This window comes from Eulemur rufifrons, chromosome 12, assembly GCF_041146395.1.
Source record: "Eulemur rufifrons isolate Redbay chromosome 12, OSU_ERuf_1, whole genome shotgun sequence".
Classification (NCBI taxonomy): Eukaryota; Metazoa; Chordata; class Mammalia; order Primates; family Lemuridae; genus Eulemur; species Eulemur rufifrons.
Genome location: NC_090994.1, coordinates 22,176,493 through 22,203,073, shown reverse-complemented (window position 1 = coordinate 22,203,073; position 26,581 = coordinate 22,176,493). Strand labels below are relative to the sequence as shown.

The 26,581-nt window shown below is 42.4% G+C and overlaps 1 pseudogene; it reads left to right on the top strand.

The window, feature by feature from the left end:
- Positions 1-1,672: 1,672 nt before the first annotated feature.
- Positions 1,673-26,581, top strand: LOC138393668 (thyroid receptor-interacting protein 11 pseudogene; annotated as a pseudogene).

Genomic DNA, 26,581 nt, shown 5'->3' with positions numbered 1-26,581 from the left:
GCTAGAGTGCCGTGGCGTCAGCCTAGCTCACAGCAACCTCAAACTCCCGGGCTCAAGCAATCCTCCTGCCTCAGCCTCCCGAATAGCTGGGACTACAGGCATGCGCCACCATGCCCAGCTAATTTTTTTCTGTATATTTTTAGTTGTCCAGATAATTTCTTAATTTTTTAGTAGAGACGGGGTCTCCCCCTTGCTCAGAGCTGGTCTCAAACTCCTGACCTTGAGCGATCCTCCCGCCTTGGCCTCCCAGAGAGCCAGGATTACAGGCGTGAGCCACCGTGCCCGGCCCCACTGTATTTCTTGAAAATAGGAATTTAAATCCAGAGACTTTTTTTTTTTTGAAGACTAAGGTTTTTACTTTTTTATTTTTATTTTTTTGGGTTTTTTTTTAAATTTAATTTTACAGAATCAAAGAGTCTAACAGTATATCTTGTTAGATACAGTATGTCCTCATAATGTATACATTATTTCTTGTACAATGATATGAAATAATATGGGAAATATTCATGATAAATTATTAAGTGAACAGTGCAAGTTAAAAACAATAGTTTCATATTTTTTCCCCACCCCCCCTTTCCCGAGTCAGCACCTTCAAGTGTTACCACTCCCCAAACGGTGCGCAATGCACTCATTGTGTAGGCATACCCCCATCCCCTCCCCCACCCCCCACCTCAGTCTGATGTCCAATTGGTGTCGTTTCCAGATTTGTATTTAGGTGATGATCAAGGAAACCAATTTTCTGGTGAGTACATGTGATGCTTGTTTTTCCATTCTTGGGATACTTCACTTAATATAATGGGTTCCAACTCTCTCCAGGAGAACCATAGAGATGTCGTATCTTCATCATTCCTTATAGCTGAGTAATATTCCATGGTATACATATACCACAGTTTACTAATCCAATCATGTATTGATGGGCATTTGGGTTGTTTCCACATCTTTGCTATTGTGAATTGTGCTGCTATAAACATTTGGGTACACGTGCCTTTGTTACAGAATGACCTTTTTTCCTTTGGGTATATGCCCAGTAATGGGATTGCTGGGTCAAATGGCAGGTCTACTTGAATCTGTTTAAGATACCTCCATAATGCTTTCCACAGGGGTTGCACTAGTTTGCAGTCCCACCAGCAGTGTATTAGTGTTCCTGTCTCTCCACACCCACGCCAACATGTGTTGTTTTGGGTTTTTTTGATAAAGGCCATTCTCACTGGGGTTAAGTGATATCTCATTGTGGTTTTGATTTGCTAAATCCAGAGACTTGATCAGCTTCTATATCCCATTCAAGTACTAACCAGGCCTGATCTTGTTTAGCTTCCAAGATCAGATGAGATCGGGGCGTTCATGGTAGTATGGCCATGGATACGGCATTTTAAATCTCAGCAGGGCCACATGATAAACGGCGTTGCTGTCTTTCATTAGGAGGCACACGATGCCACTTGTTTTATTGTGATGTTTGCAGTCACTGACGATCGGTGCGTAGCTCCCCTAATTCATTACCGTTGCAGAATAGTCCTGCGCAGAAGCAAGAGCTGCGGCCCGCCAGGCAGGCATTGTCCAGGCAGATGTCCCCCACGCAGGAGGAAATGGGCCTGGCCCAGCCGTGGAGATGAGCGGACGGGCGGAGGGAGGAGCGGGTCTGCGGCCTGTCTTAGCAGGGAGGAATCCCCACGAGATGACTGGGGCGCCCGCAGTGCTCACCCGCTGCCGCGCCCAGTTGGCTGCAGAAAGGCCCGGGCTCCAGGCAATTCTGGTGGCAGATTCCTCGCTGGCATTGCCGACGTGGACCCGGCTGGCCCAGGCTTCTTCAAGCCTGGGGGGTGGGGGTGGAGGAGCCGGGCGCCAGGGGAAGTGTCCCCAAGCGCGGTCATGAACGCCCCTGCCGTCGGGGATGTTGGTCTTCAAGTGAATCCAGCTCTGAAAGTGCCTGGTAATTTCGAGGTTTTCTCCGCCGGCTTCCCGAGGGTTCCCGATGATCCCGGGGACGTGCGTCCAGGTGTCACTTGGGTACGGGCGCCCGAGCCGGCGCTTTGCGGGCGCGCACGCTGACCTTACCCGGCGCTTCTCCTGCTGCCTTCGAGGAAGTCCCTGAATCCTCCCCTAGAGAGGGAAGTCAGTCGCCTCTGGCGGCGGTGTCCCTGGGCCCTCGCATGGGGTGTGGCGCTCAGGAGACCCACAAATACGCAGCGCCGGGCGGGGTGGGCGGGGTGGCCCTCCCACCCGCAGCCCGGGCTCCTCCCTACCCGCTCTTTGCAGCGACTCAGCACGTCGTGTCGCCGCGTTCCTCCAAAACCAATCCCGCGCCACAGAGCTGAAGCTGTCACCGGGGCGTGGAGAAGAGAATGTCCCCCACATGGAGAACTTACTGAATCCCCATTAGATGTCCCTGTTCTTCCTCCAAGTCCCTGGCTGGCCCCCAGCGGCCTCATTTTCCTCCCCTTCCTCTTGCTGGTTCGCAACCTCCTGCACCGCTTAGTGCCTGGAGCAGAGCAGTTGGGTGCAGACTCCAGCTGACGCCCTCCCGCAGCACCACGCGGCCAGCCCCCCCCCCGTACTGGAGCCCCCCGTGGCTGTGCTGCCTTCCCCCCACCCCCCACAGCGGAACGACTGATTCAGTATTTATTCCTCCAACAGAAGTGGATTTCCTGGAGAAGTGGTGGTGCTGGTGGGGTACTCTGTACTTAAGAAAAATTACCTTGACTCCATTTTCTTACAAAAAGAAATAAAGAAAGGAAAGAGAGAGACAGACAGACTAGCCTAGTGGTTAGGAGAGACTGCACCTTGAAATGACACAGACCTAGGTTCAAGTCCGAATTCTGCATCGTCTGTGGAAGCTTAGGCAAATTACCTATTATCCCTAACTCTCTGCTTTCTCCTCCGTAAAATGGGGATAAAAATACCCACTTTTATGGGTTGTGGTGAGGGGATAAGATCATTTATGTAAAAAGCTTGGCATATAGTAAGTGCTCAATAAGAGTTATTATTAGCAGAAGACTTCCAGAAGCTTCTATCACCACTAAAGCCCCAGGAGGGAACTGGAGAAGCCTCCAAGGCCTGGGTGGGTTAGGATTACCCCTGTAATCCTAGCACTCTGGAAGGCTGAGGCAGGAGGATCACTTGATCTTAGGAGTTTGAGACCAGTCTGAGCAAGAGTGAGACCCCGTCTCTACTAAAATTAGAAAAAATTAGCTGGGCTTGGTGGTGCGTGCCTGCAGTCCCAGCTCCTCGGTTAGGAAAGGCCTCTGTGTAGCCTCCTTATTCTCGCCTTATTATTGCACTTCAATCTTTCTTCCTAGCTCTTTGCTCAAATTCCCCTTTTGTGATGTCCTTGCACTCTCTGATGTCCTCACTCACTCTGTCCACACCTGGGGTCACACATGGAGCAGAGATACCACTGGGGATCCCTTGATTGCTCAGGGAAGGAGCTGGACACAGGAAAGCCCCGGATGCTAATCTCCAAGGGTGACTGTCACTGGCTCTTAACCTTTTCTGGGTCAGGGACCCTTTGAAAATCTGATGAAAGGTAGGGACTGTCTCCCTAGAAAAATATTTTTTTTTTTTTTTTTTTTTTTTTTTTTGAGACAGAGTCTGACTTTGTTGCCCAGGCTAGAGTGAGTGCCATGGCGTCAGCCTAGCTCACAGCAACCTCAAACTCCTGAGCTCAAGGGATCCTCCTGTCTCAGCCTCCCGAGTAGTTGGGACTACAGGCATGCACCACCATGCCCGGCTAATTTTTTCTATATATATTTTTAGCTGTCCATATAATTTCTTTCTATTTTTAGTAGAGATGGGGTCTCGCTCTTGCTCAGGCTGGTCTCGAACTCCTGAGCTCAAACGATCCGCCCACCTCGGCCTCCCAGAGTGCTAGGATTACAGGCGTGAGCCACCGCGCCCGGCCTAGAAAAATATATAATGTCACATGCACCTGACATTTGCATACAATTCCAGCGTTCTCGGATTCAGTGAAGTCCATCCAATGCCCCCTAAGTGTCCTGGAGACCCAGGCAGCCCACATGAAATATTCGGTACCTCCCTGGTCAGTCTCTCACGGAGTTGCAGCAGCAGCAAAACAAGCAAATCTCAAAACTCTTCTCCCTTTTCCTGCCTTTCTTTTGTCAGGAGGTGCCAATATAGGAAAATAATAACTGCTTTATGGGAGTTGGGGAGATGAAAATGAAATAAGTCAGTGCTTAAAGCCAGCGTATAGCAATTGAGAAACGGCTAGGCTGGTAGGAGCGTATTTTGTGAGCTTCGAGAGGATTCACAGCATCAATGAAACGTGTGGCAATCAAGAACTTCACAGATGGCAGGGGAAACGGAGGATGAGAGTGGAGGCAGGTGGCGTTGGAAATGTTACTGGGGCTAAGATGAAAAGCGCTCTGGAGATTAGTTGCACAACAATGCAAGTGCACTTAAGACTCCTGAACTGCACACTTAAAATGTAAATTTTATGTTATGTGTATTTTACCACAGTTTAACAAAAAGTTATGAGGCAACACGTGCTCCGTGAGAACTTTTAGGGTCTACCCTAAAAGTGCAGTTAACCACCCCTTCCTCCTAGGAAGTGCAGAAGCTTCCATGGCAGAGTGTGGGTCTAGGACCTGTGTCACCTATGGGAATTGATGATGGAGGGATCGTTGATGGTGCCAGTGGTGGACTCGCCATGAAGCTGTTGGTGGGTTTTATTGGAGGAGGGAGAGGAGCGAGTTTAAAGCCGGTGGCCCTGCCCTCCCTCTGCCTTTTTCTGAGTCTCACAGGTGACCCTAAGCATGACTCTGTAAGGCTCACACCTGCGCTGGCACTTTCTGTTTTGTGACTTTTCAGACAGCAGGTGGCGCTGTTCCACAAACTTGAGCGCCGAGAGGACGAAACCTGAAATTTCACCTTAAGGAATCGGCCCCCGCAACTGATGATTCCCTCCCTTCCACCTGCCAGGGCAGAGTCGCGTACAGGGACGTGGGAATCTTCTTCCGCTTCAGGCCCCTTAGGGCTCCTCAGCTGGTCCCAGGGAGGAGGAGGGCTGGGATCTGTTCTCAGGGTGACTCCCACGTGTGTTGGCATCCCAAATGTCTTTGGAATGCGGCTCAGGAGAAGTCCTGGGTGGTGGCACCTGCAGCCTTTCAGGGAGGGGTGAAGAAATTCCAAGGCGACCTCACACACCCTTCCATCGAGGGCAGATCCGGGCTCCGCCCTAGCTCAGGGTCGCTTCGATGGCTTTGCCAACTCCTCTTGGTCCTGGGATTGCCTCCTTTGCTCAGAAAGCTTGAGCTGCTCTGAGGACTGTGGGACTCCACAGCAAAACAGACCAAATGCTTGAAAAAACATCGCGTTAGTGTATTTTTGGATTTCAGGTTTTTATCTGGTGAACTCGGCTTCCAGAAAGCATCCGTGGCGCACTCGTCGGTGCTTTCTGTGTGGGTGAGAGCGTTGCACTAGGTCGGAGGTCTCCCTCTACCCCGGGAGTGAGTATTTGATTGTTTCACTGGGCTTTGCCCCCAGCAATGGCAGGATTCTGGGGAATGAGGACACAACCTGGGTTGACAGCTTCAGCCAGTTTTAAAAAGCCCAGCTCTCCAAAGCCGTTGGAACCTCACGGGCGCCGGCGTCACTCTCAGCGCACTTCTAAGTCTGTACCCTCGTTCTCCCTCGGCCTCCCCTTTGCCATGGCTTCCCAATTGCTTCACTTCGCTTATGTGGTTTTGTAAACAGCCTTAAATCTTTTTTGAAACAAGGCAGGGTACCAATAAACAGGAAGAGAAACACGGCTCTAAAAGGTGAAATGTTCTGATATTGGCTGAACTTTGTGCGATGTAGGAAAATGGCCACATCCCTCGGGGACCATGATGTCCAGAAGCCGCCAGGACTGGCAGGGAGAGAGAAACTCCTTATGGACAAAGGCGGAAGAACCCTACAGCCTTGGCTTTGTCCCCTGCGATTCCTGATGCTGTCCCCTTGGCATCTGTCTTGGGTGCTGCTTTAGGGTGGGGTGGAGGCTCTGTGCTCCTTTTTATCCATTTTGTCAACATGGACCCATGACCTTTCCCTTGATGTCCCCAGAAGAGCTTCTAAAGCTCTAAACTCACAAGGTTAGAACATTTAAAATGCCTTTTAAAAAGACTATGACAAGGATAAGGGCTGGGCGAGGTGGCTCATGCCTGTAATCCTAGCACTCTGGGAGGTCGAGGCAGGTGGATCCTTTGAGCTCAGGAGTTGGAGACCAGCCTGAGCAAGAGTGAGACCCCCGTCTCTACTAAAAATAGAAAGAAATTATATGGACAGCTAAAAATATATATAGAAAAAATTATCCAGGCATGGTGGCGCATGCCTGTAGTCCCAGCTACTCATCAGGTTGAGGCAGGAGGATTGCTTAAGCCCAGGAGTTTGAGGTTGCTGTGAGCTAGGCTGATGCCATGGCACTCTAGCCAGGGGCAACAGAGTGAGACTCTGTCTCAAAAAAAAAAAACAACAAAAGGGACTATGACAAGGATAAGAAGCAAAATGTAAACAAAAATTAACATGAAAGTAGGTCATCCAAGTTATAACAATTTTTTATTTTATTTTCCCTAGTCTCCAGCCTGCCTCACGACAGTGGTACCATCTTAGGATACACCCATCATACACCTCTTCCAAGTCCAGAGGGAGGACAGCAAGGCCTAGACAGAAATAGGGACGCCCTTGTCTGCCAACATCCCCAAGGCTCCCCTCTCAGTTTTCTTTGCTCTCTGAAAATCTGTTACTTTTCTAGCTTAGGGACATTTGGAACGACCCCCCTGTCAGGGCTGTCCGTATCAGAATGATGTATCACATGGTGATCTCAACTTTTATACAGAAGCCCACGGGGGCAGTGATCCCTTTATTTTTTTATTGAACTACTTACAGCCCTTAGCAATTCTCAGACTGCAGGACATCACGTGCCCCTTCCTCAACAAGGTGGTTCTTGTAACATCTCCCCAGCATCACTTTCAAACCAGATAACATTTATTTCGTAACTTCCAGCACCAACCTTGGCTTTCAGTTTAGACCCCCACATTTTCCTCCCATTAAAAGATGAGCATAGCCATCCCACACACTTGGAAGCATTTCTCTGCCTTCTCTGCAGTGTTTCAACCAAAGGCTGTGGTCAGAGGTACCTAAGAGTTGAAAAGTCACTCTTGCCATCAAACTGGATTTCAAAAGATTTTAGAGATGAAAGAGATCGTAGAGCTCATTTAATGCCATTCCTGCTGGAAGTGATCAAATGACTTGCTGAACGTCCCAGAGCTAAAGAGTCTAAACTAAAATTTAGACCTATAGATTCCCAGACCTCTCCTTTTCTCACTGTACTACATAGATGGACCCCTTTCACATCTAAATGTAAGTGTAATAAACTGCAACTGACACTCTCGTTACAGAAGTAGATGTTATATATATATGCACGTATATGCAAGATAATAGAATTAAGAATTAGAGTAATAGAGCAATGATTATTTGTGTCATGTATATAATTTTAGCTGTCCGTAATGGGTGCCTTAAGGCATGCGCTGGAGCAAGTCTGGACTCCTAATACACGGAAGGAATGAATGAATCTGAGGGAGAAGAGAATTGAACTCCATCTGCTGAATGCAGAGCTCTGCAGGAAACATGTAATTTAGAGATGGTCCTACCCTTCAGAAGTTCAAGAAGGGTAGACACATGCTGAAATAATTCTCATAAAAAGCAGACTTTGACCAACACTGTCACAGTTTAGTAAGGAGTTCAAGATGGCAATATGTGGAATAAAATAGTAACACAAACAATGAAACTTACCAGTAAGTACAAGCAAATTACATGTGTGTAGATGTGTAGTGGGCAAGTATATACAGTAAGCTCTTTTATTGGCTGCCCGTTCACACATGTTATTTTTTCACTGTATGGTACGTGTCCAGTAAACAAGGATGGCATCATTTGGGATTAATTCTTGTACAACTTCCAGCTCAGCTTTATGTGCACAAAGATACTTAGTGGTATCTCTCTTTTTTCTTGGTTTGGTTCTATGATATGATGAAGCATCAACACCTGTTTCCAGACTGGATCTCTCCCCTGAGCTCCAGATCCATGCACCCAACAGTTTGCCACCTCCTTTTGGGTGTCTCAAAGGTACCTGAAGCTCCACATGTCCAAAATGCAACTTGATCCTTCTTCTAGCGCTCCCAGTCTCAGCCGGTGGCATCACTGTCCACACGGTTACGCAAACCAGAAAGCTGGAGCCAGGACATCAGCTCCCAAAGGGCAGGGACCTGGCCTGTCTTGCTTTCTGCTGTATCTGCAAGACCTAGAGCAGTGGGTGGCACAGAGTGGGTGCTTATTAGTAATAATCTATGATTTGCTGCCTGATAATCTCTAGATTGTGTTCATTTCCCTCCATTTCCCCATTAGCATTCAGTCCAAGCTGCCATAACCTCTCACTGACACTACTAAAATAGCCCCCAACTTGTCCTTTCACCCACGCTCAGCCCCGTTTCCATCTGTGTTCCACACTTTGCCTAGTGATGTATTGAAGACATACATCTGATCCTAAGACAAGCGTTCTTGCCATAGCCTCTGAGGCCTTGCATGGTCTATATCCTTCCAACCCGCCGGCCTCATTGAGTCCACGATCGCCCTTGCTCTCCAGATCCAGTCAAGGTAGCCTTTTCTGTGATGCCTCCCATGACTTGCTCTCTTCTGCCACAGGGCCTTTGCACATATCGCATTCTCTAATTGCACCAGCCTTCCCCTCTTCGTCCACTTCCTTCCAGATGTCTACTCACCTTCCAGATGTCACACTCAGAGAAGCTTAAAGTACCAGGTATTTGACTGAGAAGTCATAGTCAAAGCAACTTGAAAAATGTGGACAAGAAATACCTCCATCATATTTGTAAACTGATTGCATTTTTACATTTCTTTGAATAATTATTTTCTGCATAAAACTTTTCAAAACTTGTAAAAAGTTTTTGTCTGTCTCCTTGTATAGGGGTTCAAGGATCTAGTGAAACACCATTAAAACACAACTCACCATTTCTCTTTTGGAAGTTACTGTCAAATATATTTACCTGTATTCTTTTTTGTTTTTTTACTGGATATAAATCCTTAGAAGAGAGATCCTATTCTGGTTTTGGATTAAAGTTTATAAAGATCCTCCCCTAGTACAATAGGAATACTTAATAAAAATATCTCATGATGATAGATTGTGAGAGTCTCCTTAGTTCACAGAAGGCTACGCAATGATTTCAGTGTAGTTCAACATGGAAACAGGCAGTGGTCCTTTGGAAGTCTTTTCTAACCCTCTGATATCAGGATGCAATGACACTGAGCACACAGAGGCCTTTCTAGGTCATCTTCCACCACAGATGGCTCCCCTTTTTTTGTGGGGTACAGAGAATGGGGTAAGTTCACTGAATCTTACAGAATAAGATGGTTAGAAGCATTCAGATAGACTACATATTTCAAACAGACCCTGTAAATATAAGACTTTATTATATGATAAAGAAGAGTCATAAATCCATAGCGGAAGAGTTATGTTGTTCAATAAATTATGTTTTAATAGCACTTTGGGGAAAAAGTAAAACCTATTTTTTTTTTTTTTGGACAGGAGCTCACTCTGGGAAAATGGCTTGGAACTGGTTTCTTAAGTTTTTTTTATTGAGATGAAATTTGTAGAACATAAAATTAAACATACTCGCTATTTTAAAGTTTACAATTCAGTGCTTTTTGGTGTATTCACAGTGTTTTACCATCACAATCACTATTTAATTCTGGAACAGTATAATCACCCCAAAATGAAACCCTGGACCCACTGAGCAGTCACTTCCTATTCACTCCTCCTGCCCCTGGCAGCAACTGGTCTACTTTGGGTTTCTGTGTGTTTGCTGATTGTAGGCATTTTATAAAATAGATTCATAAAATATGTGGCCCTTTATGTGTGGCTTCTTTCCCTGAGTATAACGTCTTCCATGTCCATCCGTGCTGTGACCCACATCAGTACTTCAGTGCTTTTCATGGCTGAATAATATTTCATTGTGTGTACGCACCACAGTTGTTCACCTAGTCTTCCATGGATGGACATTTGGATTGTTTCCACTTTTTGGCTACAATGAATAATGCTTCCATGAATATTAATACACAAGTTTTTGTGTTACTATATGTTTTCATTCCTGTGTATACTCAGCATTGTATTTGCTGGGCTATATGGTAACTGTATGTTAAAATTTGGGTTGCTTCATTTTATCATCCTACCAACACTATATGAGGTTCCATTTCTCCATGTCCTCACCCACACATACCTATTTTCTTAACTGTGCCCATACTAGAAGGTGTCAAGCGATACACCATTGTGTTTTTGATTTTCATTTTACTAACAAATGAGGATGTTGACCATCTTATGTTCCTTGGACATGTGTGTCATTTATTCTCATATCTTACTGTGTTGTCATCACTAATAACTGAAAAATTCTCTGAAAGAATGTTTTTTCTAAATAAACTTACTTCTGAAGAATGTTCAAGGGTTTTAAATGATTTACTCAGTGAATGTAGTTGCCTCATTTAAATTTTAGTGTGTTGAATATATGACTTGATTCTGTTATTTTTAGATCCTGCATTTCTGAAATAAACTATTTGTGGTCATATTGTATACTTATATTAATTTTATATCCAAATTCATAACTTACATTGGCTTAGATTTCTAGTTTTCATATAATGTACATAATAGACACAAAGTTTTCCACGGCAATTTTTTCTGATTAATAAAATAGATTTCAAAGAGAAATACCTAAACCTTAAAAGCATGGAGAAAAGAGTCATTTCAAAGAATGAGAATGTTGGTTAATGTTTCCCAATACTTAAAATCTATTTGGTTTTGAGCTTCTAATAATTTTTTACTCCACTTTTGTGAGACTATACTTTACAAATGTCATTTTTTTTCTCTCAGTTTCCTAATTTATTACTGTATGGTTATTCATATTAATATGTAGGGCTTTAGAATCCCTACCATCACTTTTAATGTTATTCATTATTAATGATATTTAAGTGTGTCTTTTCACATTTTTCTTTACATTTCACTGGCTTTGTGTACTTCATTATTAATTTTAGTCATTTTTCATGTTCCATGTAATAATTATTCTAAATTTTATTGTCTACGTTATACTTTCTTATTACACATTCCTTGCATTTAGCCTATGCTTATTTTTTTAAATTCCAGAGATTGATACCTAGCACACATATTGTCAGGGATCTTCTATTCTGATAATGGAATATGCAGCTATTTCATTTCATGTAAATAGTCTTGAATCAAATACAAATAAAAACAACTTTGATGGGGAGAATTTCCACTGTTGTTTAGTATAAAAACTATCATTATTCATCAGTAATATTGCGTAGTTTTAGTTTTTAGTATTTTAAAATTTCTTAATATACTATTTCAAAAATTTTATAATGTAATGGGTACCAAAGATAACCATTTTGATTAAAATATTTTATATTTGTTAAAAATTTTTGAGATCAAATTGTTTAAATTGATCCATATGTGTCAAAAAATGTGGTATAAAGCCAGGGTTCAGTATCTGGCAATTAAATCAAGCCTGTTTGTTGTATAGTTGGAATTTTTGAATAATTAATAAATTTCATCTATGTTTTCTAATGATAACCACAAAAAGTTGGTTTAATTTTTCACTTTCATCGAAGACTTGGCCAGGTTATTTTATAACTCTCTCACAAATTCTCCCTTGAATATTTCTATCCAGCAGTCACACCTTTACAAAAACAGGACCATGACCTTCATGCCCAGAGACACTGTCCTCAGCTCCTCTGTGAACAGGTTCCTCTAGACTCACTTCCCCAACTTCAGGACACGGGATCCATCCAGTCTCTTTCCTCAGAACAGGCTAATTTAGATCATTGTTGACACAAAATAGTTCACCTTCAAAGGGTTCCAGTTTCTTTCCTGTATGAGTCTCATATTTATTAGCTGTGAATTGAACTAATTCTAACTAAGACCTCTTAATAAGATTCCTGTGCTCACTTTGCCCCATCCAGGTTGTTCTGTCTATTTTTACCTGAAAATATTTGAAAAAATATGCTACTTTCCTCCCACAAAAAAATTACGTATTTCAAATCACTAACTTTCTTTTTGGGATTTAAGGGAAAATGACAAAACCTGGTCTTTGATATCATGCAGTGTCTGATACATTGTGTCCCTCCAGCTCCATCCCTGGCCACTAGCTCTGGAGTTACTGCTCTTTCTTCTCACTTTCATGATAGGATGATGCCTACCCTTTTCCATTTCATCAAACCCTTGTTATGTTTCTGTGCCCAGTTAATGCAGGACATTTTTTTTTTTTTTTTTTTTTGAGACAGAGTCTCACTCTGTTGCCTGGGCTAGAGTGCCGTGGCGTCAGCCTAGCTCACAGCAACCTCAGACTCCTGGGCTCAGGGATCCGCCCGCCTCGGCCTCCCAGAGTGCTAGGATTACAGGCGTGAGCCACCGTGCCTGGCCTAGAGGTCTACTTTTAAAAGAATTCTTAGCTTTAAGGTTTTCCATTGAGATGATTAATAAAATGGAAATTATACAATAATTTTAGAATATTTGGTCTGTACCTGCCATTCTTAGCGCATAATAAATCCGGAGTCTGGGTTCCAACACTATCTGTTATTTGACAGATCATAGTGGCGGTTTAACCTCTTCAAGGGAAGAAGAAATGAGTGCACAGTGTAAAATGAACCAAGACAACCCATCTAAAGCTTAGAGGCATCTTATTAGCTTTGAGAATTTTGTATTCCACCCACAGCAAGCAGAGTGGATTTTGGGTATCCTGGGGTCACGGCCCATGAGAACAAAGGGGCTGACTGTACCAAAACAGGCAGCAATTAGTGCAGAGGTGTCCATCAGCCATAAACCTGGACTAGGAACAACAGTCAAAAATAATGTAAAGACACAGGAGAGGGTGTAAAATGACACAAAGGTGCTCACTAGGACAAGGATGCTTTGGGTGACTCTGGACTCAGGGGAGGATCTGGGGGAGAGCTGGGTCCTATGAATGTGTTGCACCTGCTGCTTGTGCCTGTGCAGGATGCAAACCATGGAGCCACTGGCCCAGGTCATGAGTCCCAAACACAAAACATCATAGAATGATAACAACATAATATGTAGGAATTGTATAAGGCTGTTATCAAAATATACTGCAGAACAGTATCCCATATCCTTTTCCTTTGTGTTGTTTTTCCTGTTCCACCAGCCAGTCACATTCTGAAGAATAATTGTATTTACCAGCATGTTTAGGATCCAGCACAGGATACTGAGGGGCCCAATGCATTGAGGAGCTTGTGGTTTCAGCTCTGCCCACCTGGAGCCTGTGGGGCTGATGGTGATGGCCTGGAAGACACTCAAGAGACAGGTGGTGCCAATGCACACACCCCTGGCCACTCTGTGTACATAGAAAACAAGTTTGCACTCAAAATTGTTCAGGAAAAGTTTCATCCCAAAAGCAGCCAGTGTCTGTGGGACTCCTTTGGAGACTATGACCAAGGAGTTGGCTACAGTCAGGTGCTGGAGAATCGAATCTGTGGACCTTAAAGTGCCTCTGCTGTAATGAAAGAAACTGTAATGGTAAAACAGAATGAAATTCCCCAGGAATCCAACTGTGGTCTGCGATAAAAAGATCATTCCTATTGCCACATCCCTGGAGGCCATTTGTCATTTTCTGGTGACTGACAAGTCCATTCAGAGTGAGAGAATCCTGCGTGGAAACATGAGGTCCGTTTTATTGTGGCAACTAAAATTCACCATTGTACACTTACCATTATTTTCAACTAATAACATTCTTGATAAATTCTATTTTCATTTCAGTAAGAGTTTTGCTATTGTATGAAATTATATATAAAAAATCTCCCCACTGCAAGAGCACCATGTTAATGTGTTGCATACAACTTTAACAACAATTCTATGAAGTGCTTTATTATTCCCATTTTACAGGTGAGAATATCTTAGGCACAGGAAGGCTAAATGACATTTTTCAAGTCGACTCCTGTTAAAAGACAGTGTCAGAAATTGACTATAAAAGTAACAACTATGCTGTCTGAAATCTGACATATTTGTATTTTAAACGATCCATATATTTTCTTAATATTCTTGCTTATCTTGTTAGTTTTTAAAGGAATGATCCTATGTCTTTTTTTTTTGAATTATGATTGTGGGAATTTTTTATTCAAACACAATTTTTTATTTCATGGGCATACATTACCTATGGTAATTCAGAGATCCAAGTAGACTATACATGCTCTGATTTTAGTATATAATCCAAAAATATTAATCATACAAGATCAAGTGGAATTTATTGAATGCACAAATGAGTCCACATTGTTTTTAAAAAGGGAGACTTTCTTCATCTCATTCAGGAAGGAGCGGGAAGGAACAGTGGAATCGCTGTGTGCTGAGCAAGGGGCCATGAGACGTAAGGAGAAAATAAAATATTGCAGAAGGCCACCCATGAAAAAATAACCAGTAATTTATATGAAAAATTAGTATTTGTGAATTCAAAGGTATGAAATAAAATTACTTCAATATCAGAAAGGTTGGAATATATTAACACATAAGTCCATTATGCAAAAGGAATACTGGAGGTAGGGAAATTATCAATTTATTAATCAAATTAAACAGTACTAGAATGAGTATAAAGCATAGGAATGGCATTGGAAATTTTTTACATAACAGAAAAATTATGAATAATTCAATTCTGAAAACTACTGAAAATCATAACATTTTGAAAATACAAAAACCTAAGGTTGCGTTACCTTTCCCTGCTGACTTCATGAAGGAAAACAGTCATTCCATAATGAATAGACAACAGTTGTTTTCTGTCACCACAAAGTTATCATCTCCATTAAATATATTAATATGTCCCAAACGGGCAAAAACCCTATATTTACTCTTACTGAACAGAATACGGTAATTCAATCAGCTATACCCCATACATTATCACAGCCATGAAAGTATTGTAGAAACTTCTCTACTGATCCTAGAAATGTTGTCCCTGACTCCTGTAGGGAAGGTGGAGCATGTGAGAAATTAAATTTCAAATTATACTAAAGAACATAATAAATCCAATAATCTTTAATGTTACCAAAATCAACAATGATGATTTGGGAGGATTACATTAAAGTAAATTAGAAACAGGGACTGTTAGGGACCATAAACCATTATGGTTTTGAGCTGTATCTTTTTCCACAAGTTCAACCCATAACTCAGTCATTATTTCCTCCTTCTTCCGTGAATGCTGTACTGGCTCAGTTTCCAGCCTTAAAGAATCCCCTTTTCAGGCAAGAACACTGACCCCAGCTCCTGATACACTCACTTCCCTTGCAGACTATGCCTCACAGACCAAAATATAAAACGCTCACCTGAGTTTCTTCCACTGCTGATGGGCTCAGGGATCACAATCAGGTCAGCACAGCCATGAGTGTGGGAGGGGGCAGCCAGATCTGAGAGATATGATTTGTGATCCTGTGACCTCACCTCCCCACAGAGCTGCAATTATCATTTCACCTGTAGTAACAGTGACAGTGCACACTTGTGAAACTAATGATGTTTTGAATAACTTTCCCAGTTACAAATTATCAAAAACAATGATGAGTTTCTGGTGAGCATCTCTGGGGAGATTAGAGTGTTTGGGAGAGGCTCTTGTTTTCCATGATCCCTGGAGGCAGACAGGGGCTCCCGTGGAGAAATCACAAAATGACAAAGTCTGAGACATGAGGGGCTGACAGCAAAGCACATGTATCTTACTGGATTCTGTGCTTCCCTGAGATATTGCCCTGTAGAAAATCTAATTTCATATTAATCCTCAATTTCCTAAGCCAAAATGTTATTTAATCATGGCTAGAGAAATGGAATCATATGAAGAATTAAGGAGGATTTGTCAATAGGTTATAGTGTAAATAACCTATTGCACTGTTACAGCTTGTTTTCATTGTAAGAACTTCAAGTAATATATTGATATAAAAAATAAGTAGGTACAAAGTTGTGCAAGTCAATGTAAATTAATGTGCAAATGTAGATGATATATATTCTGGAAACATATACTGTTTCAACAGTTACTCCCATAGAGATAGAGATTCTAACCTGTGTAATAAAATAGAAGAAAGAGAAATTTTTATTGAGTCCCTCAGACACAAACCCCTACAACTTTATATAATCCAAAGAAATTCTGCTAATGAACTAATTGATAAACTGATGCTACCTACCAATTCCAGAGTTTTAAAGTCTTCAATCTTCCCGGTAGTTTTTAGCACGTGTGCATAAGGGTAATATGAGAATTTTGCCTCAGTTGCGGCATATGGATTATTACAGACATATGGGACATATTCCTATGTAAATGTGAAAAATTTTAAATATTAGAATGCATTGTGGTAGCACTTTAAAACAATGCATCATGATCTAGTGCCCTTAATGCCAGGAATGCAACTGATATTCACCATTTGTAAATCCATCACTACAATTAATCACAATAAGAGAATCAATAAATGTGTCATGTACTTACTTCACAGATTAATAAAAGATAGTTCCCTAAATCCATAGAAAATCATATTCAAAAATATTCAAGAAAAATTACTATAAAATATTTCTGACAAACAGAAAAAATAGATCTGTTCAAATGAAAACTGATACCACATGTTTGGCAGGGAATATTGAATAGTATCAATATGTCAACGATCTTTTAATTAGTTTATAAATTGAGTTTGAATCCAATGGAGATACCATCATATTGTGTTCTGTAGATAGAAATATTGTTTTAAAGAAGAATAAACAGGCCGGGCGCGGTGGCTCACGCCTGTAATCCTAGCACTCTGGGAGGCGGAGGCGGGTGGATCGCTCGAGGTCAGGAGTTTGAGACCAGCCTGAGCAAGAGTGAGACCCCGTCTCTACTAAAAATAGAAAGAAATTATATGGACAACTAAAATATATATATACAAAAAATTAGCTGGGCATGGTGGCGCATGCCTGTAGTCCCAGCTACTCGGGAGGGTGAGGCAGTAGGATCGCTTAAGCCCAGGAGTTTGAGGTTGCTGTGAGCTAGACTGACGCCACGGCACTCACTCTAGCCCAGGCAAAAGAGTGAGACTCTGTCTCAAAAAAAATAAATAAATAAATAAATAAAGAAGAATAAACAAATAAAAATATCCATGAAAAGTCTGCAAAGAAAAACAGTGACTCCCTCTATCATATATTGTAAGCAATTGTAAAGGAAAATAACGTGGTGTTGATTCATGAACAGATTGACAGACCAGTGCAGTACAAAATTCAAAAACGAAATAAAGCACATAAGGAAATGTACTGTACAATAAATGCAGCAGTGGCGTAAGTGGGAAGGTGAGTTTAGTGTGTCTCACTGGAGACAGAAACTCAACAATACGCAGTGAAGATTTTCCTCCAAATGTGTTTGTTTCCTGCAGGTCTGAGGTTTCCACATGTGCAGGCAGGACATTCAATATTTGAGCAAGAGCATCTTTTCCTATGGTCTATTGCGTGAGATTTCTCCTGACTCAATACACATTGTAACCAATTCTCTGTGTTCATAGTGTGTATCCTGGTGAGTTGATATGTTGCTACTGTCAGCAGAGATTTATCACCTGCCACTGAACCCCTTGCTCTGTTGGGGAATCCTGGGAACAGTCACACAAAGTTTTAGTAATTTTGTTGTTGTTGTGTGACTTTTCTTTCTCCCTGCCCTGGGACCACAGGTGGGAAGAGTGAGTTGGCAAACAGTCCAAGGAGAGACTAACAGTGTAGGCACACTGGGAGGGGCTTCCTCAAAGTGGAAAATTCTTAATCTCTAGCCCAAGATGAAACAACCAGAACACACTATTTTTTTCCTTTAGAAATGAAATTGGGAAAAACTAAACAAAATTGGTTATGAGAAACAAAAACAATTTTCTTAAGATGTCCTATAATAAAAGCAAATAGGTATTGCTGCCCTAAAACTTTTATTCAGGATAAAATTTTCTCCAAGGTAGAGATGGACTGTCTGGCTAACCCCAAGAGACACACACCCAAAAGCCAGTGACAGGTAGGGCCCAGGAAGGAGAGAAGCAAAAGCATCCTTGGCATAAAGTAGGAAGTCTTGGTGGGAATGAGCTGTGTATGTGAAGGGCGTTGCTACAGACACTGTTGGTGGTTCGTTTGTTTGTTTGTTTTTGGGGCTTTGGTTTTCTTTTTTGAGACAAAGTCTTGCTCTGTCACCCTGGGTAGAGTACAGTGGCATCATCATATCTCACTGTAACCTAAAACTCCTGTACTGAAGTGATCCTCTTTCCTCAGCTTCCCAAGTAGCTGGGACTACAGGCCTGTACCATGATCCCAGCTAATTTTTCTGTTTTATGTAGAGACAGGGGTTTGCTCTCTCTCAGGCTGGTCTTGAACTCCTGAGCTCCAGCAATCCTCCAACCTCGGCCTCTCAGAGTGCTAGGATAACAGGCATGAGCCACCCCTCCTGGCCTGTTACTGTTCTTTGAATTTCACAATGTTTTGGAGGGTGTATCTTTCCCTCAATGTCCTATCTGTGATCAGGTATCTGGGCCTCAGAGATGACTTGTTATCAGAATGTGGCTATCATCATTTTCCATTGCTTAACAGGGAGTTCTGTTAAGGAGTCCTGCAGTCTGAGAAATATTCTTATCTGATACAAAAAAATCATAGAAGAACTAAACAAATATATATATATATATATATATATATATATATATAGCATATTCATGGATAGGAAGAAACAATATCGTCAAGTCATCAGTTCTTCCCAAATTGATCTATAAATTCAATGCAATTCCAATAAAAATTCCAGCAACTTATTTTCTGGATATTGAAAAACTGATTCTAAAGTTTATAGGTAGAGACAAAAGACATAGAATACCTAACATAATATTATAGAAGATCAAAATTAGAACATTGAGACACTCCTTGGCTACAAGTCTTACTTTAAAGCTACAGCAAGCAGTGTGGTATTGGTTAAAGAATAGACAAATCAATAGAAGGAAAAAAATAGCCCAGAAGCAGGACTACCTAAATATAGTTAATAGGTTTTTGACAAATGAGTGAAGGCAATACAATGCAGTGAAAAAAAAAAATAGCCTTTTCAAAAAATGGTGCTAGAGGAACTGGGCTTGCATATACAAAAATATAAACCATAGACACTAAATCCTCACAAACTTTCACACAGAATAGATCATGGACCTAAACGTAAACTGTAAAACTATAGAATTCCTAGAAGATAACAGGAGAAAATCTAGATGATCTTGAGTTTAAAAGGGTGCAATGGGATTGGCTACTGTCAGTGTAAAATCCTTTTACCCACATTGGAGAAACAGGGGAGGTTTGAAGGGAGTGGCTGTCAGGCTAAGTCTCCCTCGAGTCCATTATTAAGTTCAATTTTGTATGTCTGTTCCTTGGTCATTTGTTATCACCTCAAGGTGTTGGACTTGCATTATTTTGTTAGGAGTTGTACTTCTGAAAAACAAATAAGCAAGCAAGCAAACAAACAAACAAAAAAACCCAAAGAATTAAAAGATTACAGATACAAAGTTTAAGAAAAGAAAATACAAAGCAAAGTAAATTTAATTGTAATGTGACATGTCCAGTTTGCATTATGCTTTTGAACCGTGAACCTAGAGTTCAAGAAAATCAATGGAATAAATCAAATGACCAACAGGGAGTTAGGTGAGGCCTGTCGTAATCATGTATTCTGTTTTCTTACTTTGTATATATGGGATTTATCTAGGCACAGCATGTAGTAATAGCAATATTACATACATTTTCTTTTTAGTGAATGTAAACTAAATAATTCCTTAGGTTAAGTTCTGTTAAGTTACCAGCAGAAGCTGATTGTGAAAATCTAATGACGGTATTATGGTGTCAGGTGGAAAAGGCAGCATTAAGAGGGGCAAAAGTCTTATGATGTGGAGTCCTGTTCTGATGTCTTGGGAAAAGCTGTCTGCAGCATAAAAGCATCTTCTCCTCCTGATTTGTAGTTTGAACATCTCTAATTATGATATTGTCCAGTTTAGTGAAAGTTCTGTGTGCTCCAAACATCGTGTGTGAGGCTTGCTCCTTTAAATTTGTCTAGTTTCAGCTTATAAGAGCTTTCGTGACAAAGCTGATTTTGTTTTTCTGTTAGAGGGTGGCAGCAAAGTATTGGAGGAAATTATGGAAATTTAGAATCTAGTGCAGTCCACAGGTAGATAACAATATGTTGAAGAGTGCATACTGTTACATTCTAATAAGAGGTATTTTTATAGTTTTTCTTTGGAAATATAACTTTTTTCTCTAGATTGATTCTATAGAATTTACAAACCTCTTGAGCTAGAAAGTTTAACCAAATAGAATTTAGATTTTTTTTTACAATATTAAGTTTTTCGGGCCTGCCAAGACATGACAAGATTTACTCACTCACTGTAGGGCTGGCAACTGTTGAAGCCAGGTGTTTTATGGATGACTTTATATGTGATATTTTAGTACAACTTTGGTAGTATAACTAATGCTTTCAATTGTATCCTGCCTATAAAGAGAGAGCATCTTTTTTATTAAACCTAAGTAAATAAAAATAAGAATGCCAATGAATAGTTTCTGAATTTTGGAGGAATCAAGTAGGGAGAAAAAGCAAGTGATTCCACCTTTCCTCTCAAAAGGACACTTTACCAAATTGTTGTACACTGTAGATAGCATATGAGAGAAAACTTCCTTGAATCTGAAAAATAAAACATTTAAGGAAGTATCAACAATGTTTTAAATAAAAGCTATAAAACATTACTTTCTTCAATTACTCAGTTTCATGTTATTTATTTCATTGTTTTAATTAAACTTGACTCTCAGTTTCATTGACCCATCAATTTCTTTCTTAGAGTTCTGAAAATTTTTTATCTAGTTCATTGATCTGAAAGTTACCAGAAATCTGTGTTTAAGAGTACTTGTTGGAGTCTTTTCCATGTAAAGAAATTAGACATTCTATAACAAAGACATCTGCACCCGAATGTTTATAGCAGCACAATTCACAATTGTGAAGATGTGAAAACAACCCAAGTGCCCATCAATACATGAGTGGATTAATAAAATGTGGTATATGTCTACCATGGAGCACTACTCAGCTATAAGAAACAATGGTGATATAGCACCTCTTGTATTTTCCTGGAAAGAGTTGGAACCCATTCTACTAAGTGAAGTATCCCAAGAATGGAAAAATAAGCACCACATGTACTCACCATCAAATTGGTTTCACTGATCATCACCTAAGAGCACATTTAGGAATAACATTGATAGGGTGTTGGGCAGATCTGGGTGGGGAAGGGGATGGGTGTATACCTACATAATGAGTGTGATGCTCACTGTCTAGGGGATGGACACGTTTGAAGCTAACTCGGGCGGGGGAGGGGGGAAGGGCAATATACGTAACCTAAACTTTTGTACCCCCACAATATCCTGAAATAAGAATTAAAAAAAACACAATTAAAATATAGACTGTAATATCTTAAAAAAAAAAAAAAAGAAATTTTGGACCATAGCTGATTGCACATGCTGATAGAGAAGACTTAAAGTAATAACTGTATAACAATAGCTTAGAATAGCCATGGTTAAAAATCTGTCGAAATTCCCAAAGCACAAAGAAGCTTGGTGACTTCTATTACATGCAACATAATAATGTAACAACCAGAATCATCAGACTTTTATAAATTTATTATAATTTTTAGTATGGTCACATTATAAATATATTCATACAAACTTAACTTTAGAAAATATTTAACATAACAATCAAAATTATGACTAAACAAATAGAAGATATATAAATTTGTATAATTTTTTGAAACATTGATATCAATAACATACCCATAAATGTCATTGAAAAACCTAGTATCACTTATCATATGAAAATGCCTCTCATAAAATTTAACAAATAAGCCTAATTGTGTAATATCTCTACAAGTTCTGAGCTACATTACTTGAGGCTCTCGAGAGGCCCAAGTTGAAAATCCCAAAGTTCATTTTAGGTCAAATATACTTAATTTTTGAGTCCTCCTCAGTGCTTCATCATTAGAACAGGCCTCCCTCATATCCTCTCCTTCAATGCTGTTGTGACTGTCATGAAATCAACAACCCCTGTATCTGGGGCCACTGCTCATCGAAATTCCTTAAAATCCCTGCCCTGAACTCCTCAGGGAGGCAGATCTGAGTTTTCTTCCCACCTCCTCGTTTGGCTGTAGATCTTGTGACTAAACCTCTTTCTCTGCTGCAACTTGGTGTCTTGGTGGATTAATGTGCTGTGCAATCCTGGTACAGTTGCACTGGCAGGGCCCTTTCAGCTGCCTCTTTCCTTGGTCCTCCCAGGAAAATTTCCTGCTGTCTACTGTTTCACTTCATCTTAATCGCTCACCATCTAAATCCTTATTGTTTTTGACAATGCTCTGAGGTGCAAACCTTTGCAAGCTCTGTTCCAAGTACAGGCAGTCTCTTTAGGAAGACCCGCACAGCTCTCTGTTATGGCCTGCCCCTCCTCCTGGGCAAAACCTGCCCCAAAGCACTAGAGCTGAGAGCAGGGACCATGGCCTGGTCTCCCAGTGTGACACCCCTGCCCTATAAGTGGGCATTAGGTGGGATGGTAGACCCTGGTCAGCTCGGTTTGACTCTCATAGACCCTCTACTCTATAAGCAAACTGGGATAGGAGTGATGGGAATACAGTGTGCTCAGCCACCACACCTGGAGTAGAGCTTCTGCCCTACAAGTGATGTGAACTACAATAAAATCCTAAACTCCTTGCTCAGTGAGAGGACCCCGTCGTGGCCAAGGGGACCCCATAGAAACTCTAAAACTGAGTTTCCAGCCCTGGCGGGTTTGGAGGTCAGACATGCCTCATTATACCTTCTACTTGCTAAAGACCACTGGGGTTTTCTGTAAGGGCTACACAGAAACCAATCTCATGGTCCAGACCAGCATTCTTTCCTGACAAGGGCCCACCAACCATGCAGTGGTTTTACCAGTCTGCAGAGCAGGCACAGAGAGGGGTTGTGCGTCCCTGCTTCACCTTTTGGACATAAAAGTGTGGCCATTTCTGAACATGGACCCCATAAAAAAGCATAAAACTTGATTGTGCAGGCACAGGTTTCTCTTTCATCAATATTCATGACTCATCCTATCGCTTGTCGAATAAATACATCTGGCCGTTCCACTCAGAATACAATCCTGTTCCCTTTGTCACTGCCTCAAACGTGTTCCTGGCATCTGGCTGGGGCCCAGTTTTCTGGTCTGTTGGAATGGCCACACGGAGGCTGCAGCCCTTTCTGAGGAAGAAAGCTCTCCTTTCCAAATTATGAACCTCATTGTTTCTCCACTCAGTGCTGGGGGCCTAGTGACGGGAAGGAAGCTGGGTTTGCTCAGCCACTCCTGCCTGGAATAGTGCTCCTGCGACACAGAGCTGGGCTGGCAACAGACGCTGCTGTCCTGCCCCTCACAGGGTGAAAGCGCAGCCCAGACCAGGCGCTGTGGGAAAAGGAGCCCTGTCTGCTCCGCCCAAGCCTCGCAGAGCAGATCTTCTCTTGCCCGAGCTGGGTGAGGACGGAAGCAGATCACGGCTCAAATGCCACAAACTCTCTGCTTTGAACAAAAGATTCTTGATTTCGTGTGTGCCCTTAAGAAAATTTCTGGGGGGTTTAACTGGTTTGTTGTTGTGTTTTAAAATGTCACCAATTAAATTATGGTTTTACTGGGAAGAGAAGGGTGCAGGAAGGCCTTGAAGGAGAGAAAGAGCTTTAGTTGAAGGAGATGAAGGAAAGGGAGCATTTCAGGCGGGGGGACTAAGCCAACCACAGCAGTGAGGAAGTGGGGACCTCGGAGATGCCACCTGGACTGATTCGGCTACTGCACTGGGAAGTGGAGGCGCCACTGCATGGACGGCCCAGAGGCTGGTTTTGGAGGACCCTCGGCGTCAGCCTAACAGAGCTGGTCTTTGGATAACAGGGAACCTTGGTTGAGTGAGGGAATAACATGGTGGAAACTATTTTAAGAACAAAAACCTCCACCTTATGCTGTGTTTGCTTAGATGTATCAATTTTTTGTTTTTAAATAATTTATAAATATTTTCTCTAGAATATTTTGAAGAATTCAGCAGAATTAAATTCCGGTTAGTTGATTCACTTCAGATCACTCACTTTTTTTTTTTTTTTTTTTTTTTTTGCTGTCATTGATGTTTTTAATTGACACTTGTACATATCGATGGGGTACAGGGTGATATTTTGACACATGTACACAATGTCCAATGAGCAAATCAGTGTAATCAGCATATCCATCGCCTTAGATATTATTTCTTTGTGTTGGGACCATTTCAAAATCCAGACTTATAAGTCTTTCAAAATATACCTTAAAGTATTAATCTTGGTCACCCTACAGCGCCACAGGCCACTGTGCTCCCAGGCAGGACCCGCGATTGGTGGGAGCCCCGCCCCCGCCGGCGTTGCCTAGCAACCCGCATTGTGTCATCACATCCTGAGCGACTCAGTCTCTCTGAGACCGCGGTTGGAGGACAGTTGGCGGGATCCTCCGATGGCCACGGGCGCTTTTCTGGGAGCGACTAGGTCGTTCTCCAACCCCGCCGCGACGTCGTCCTGGCTCGGGGGCCTCGGCCTGGGCCGGTCTCTGGGTCCAGCGAGGGGCAGCCTGGCGTCCCTCCCGGCCACGTTTCAAACTCCGTCAGGGATGTGCTGAGGGCGGCAGGGAGGACGTGGGAGCGGAATGACCCCCCTCCGGGAGAAAGGACCCTGGCGCCCGCGTGCTGTCTGGGATGGGAGATGGAAGACTCGAGAGACTCCGCCCTGATCTGGAAGAGACGCAGCGAGCATCACAGCGTCACATAAAGCAGCCATCTACGAGTTACCGACGTCAGCCAGGACAGAAAGAGGGAGGAATCAGCCGCCTTGGAGCGAGACAGGTGGCCCTGCAGGGTCCGCTGCGAAACTGCAGTCAGCCGCCCCCTCTGCGCGGCCGGGGCTGCAGCAGCAACCACGGCGCCAGCTGCCCTGGGCTGTGGGCCCAGTCATCGTACTTCAGCTCTCCGCGACGATGGAGAGGAATTAGCACAAGTTCAACACGGCACAGGGCAGCTTTGTGACACCAAGGATCTTCTTTTAGGAAATCTGGATGTTTCCCCCCAGCTCTCTTCTGGATCATCGCTTCTTCCGCAGCCAGCAGAGTGTCTTGGAGCAAGTAAGTCTGAGGTCTCGATTGAGTTTTCTCAGTTTCTTCAGCAAGAGATAGAAGAGCTCAGGGAATCACTGTAAGGAAAAGATGCAACAACTAGAACTCTTCAGGAAAATAATGTCAGATCGTCCAACTCAATTGATGCCCCCCCAGAGCTGTAACAAAAAAAATATGAGCAAACCGATGCAGACATTAAGCAGCTAACGGACAAAGAAGATATTTTACAAAGATTACTTAAGGAAAAAGATCTTAGTCAAAGCACAAAGTGATCAGTTACTTTCTTCAAATGGAAATTTCACTAAACAATTAAATGAAAATGAACTTTGTGGCAAGAAGTAACAAACTTCAAGGAGAGAATATTAATTTTAGGAACAGACACTAGTAAACTAGAAGTGGACAATGCAATGGAAAATTCAGGCCATCAAGCCAGGGTGCGGGTACAGTGACTGTAAAAACAACTGAATGTGGTCTCCAACCAAAGGGATGAATTTGCACTGCAGTTTTCTGTGTCTCAGGAGCAAGCGAAGCAGCATGCTCTGTCACCGGCCAACCTGCAGATCGTATTAGAGCATTTCCAACAAGAGGGAAAAGCCATGCATTGGGCTGAGCTAGAAAAGCAAAAACAACTCATAGCTGAAGGGGAGAAAAAGGCAGAAAATCTGGAGGGAAAGGTGACAGTATCACAGGAACGTTTGGACGAAGCAAATGGTACACTGGATTCAGCATCACGACTTACAGGACAGGTAGAGCTAAAGGAAGAACAAATTGAAGAACTTAAAAATCAAAATGAGCTCCAACAAGGAGTGCTTGATGGCCTACAAGAGAAGCTGAAGAAGTGAGTAAACAGCACAGACAGGAAAGTGGACAAAGTTCTAATGAGAAACCTCTTCATTGGACATTTCCACACCCCCAGAAATCAGCATCATGAAGTGCTACGACTGATGGGAGCATCCTGGGTGTCAGGGGGGAGGAAATGGAGCAGTTGTTTGAGGAAGATCGAGGTGGTGTTACCAGGTAGATGACCGGGTGGCTTGCAGGAGGATCAAAGTGTCCCCAATACACCTTTGAGGCCAAATCAGCAATCTGTGCTTAATAGTTCTTTCTCAGAACTTTTTGCTAGATTTCTGGAAACAGAATCTCATCCAACTGTTCCACCACCAAAGCTTTCTGTCCACAATATGCAACCTCTAGATTCACCAGGAAGGAGAAAACTAGATACAAACGTGCCAGGAGGTTTTAAAGATACAACTGAATCCAGGTGTGGGAGGAGAGCAGATGTACATCCATTCTTGGCTCCCCTCTCTGCAGCTGTGTCCCTTAGTAACCTGCCTGGACTGGGACCTGGTGGCCTGGGCGTCTCCCTTTGA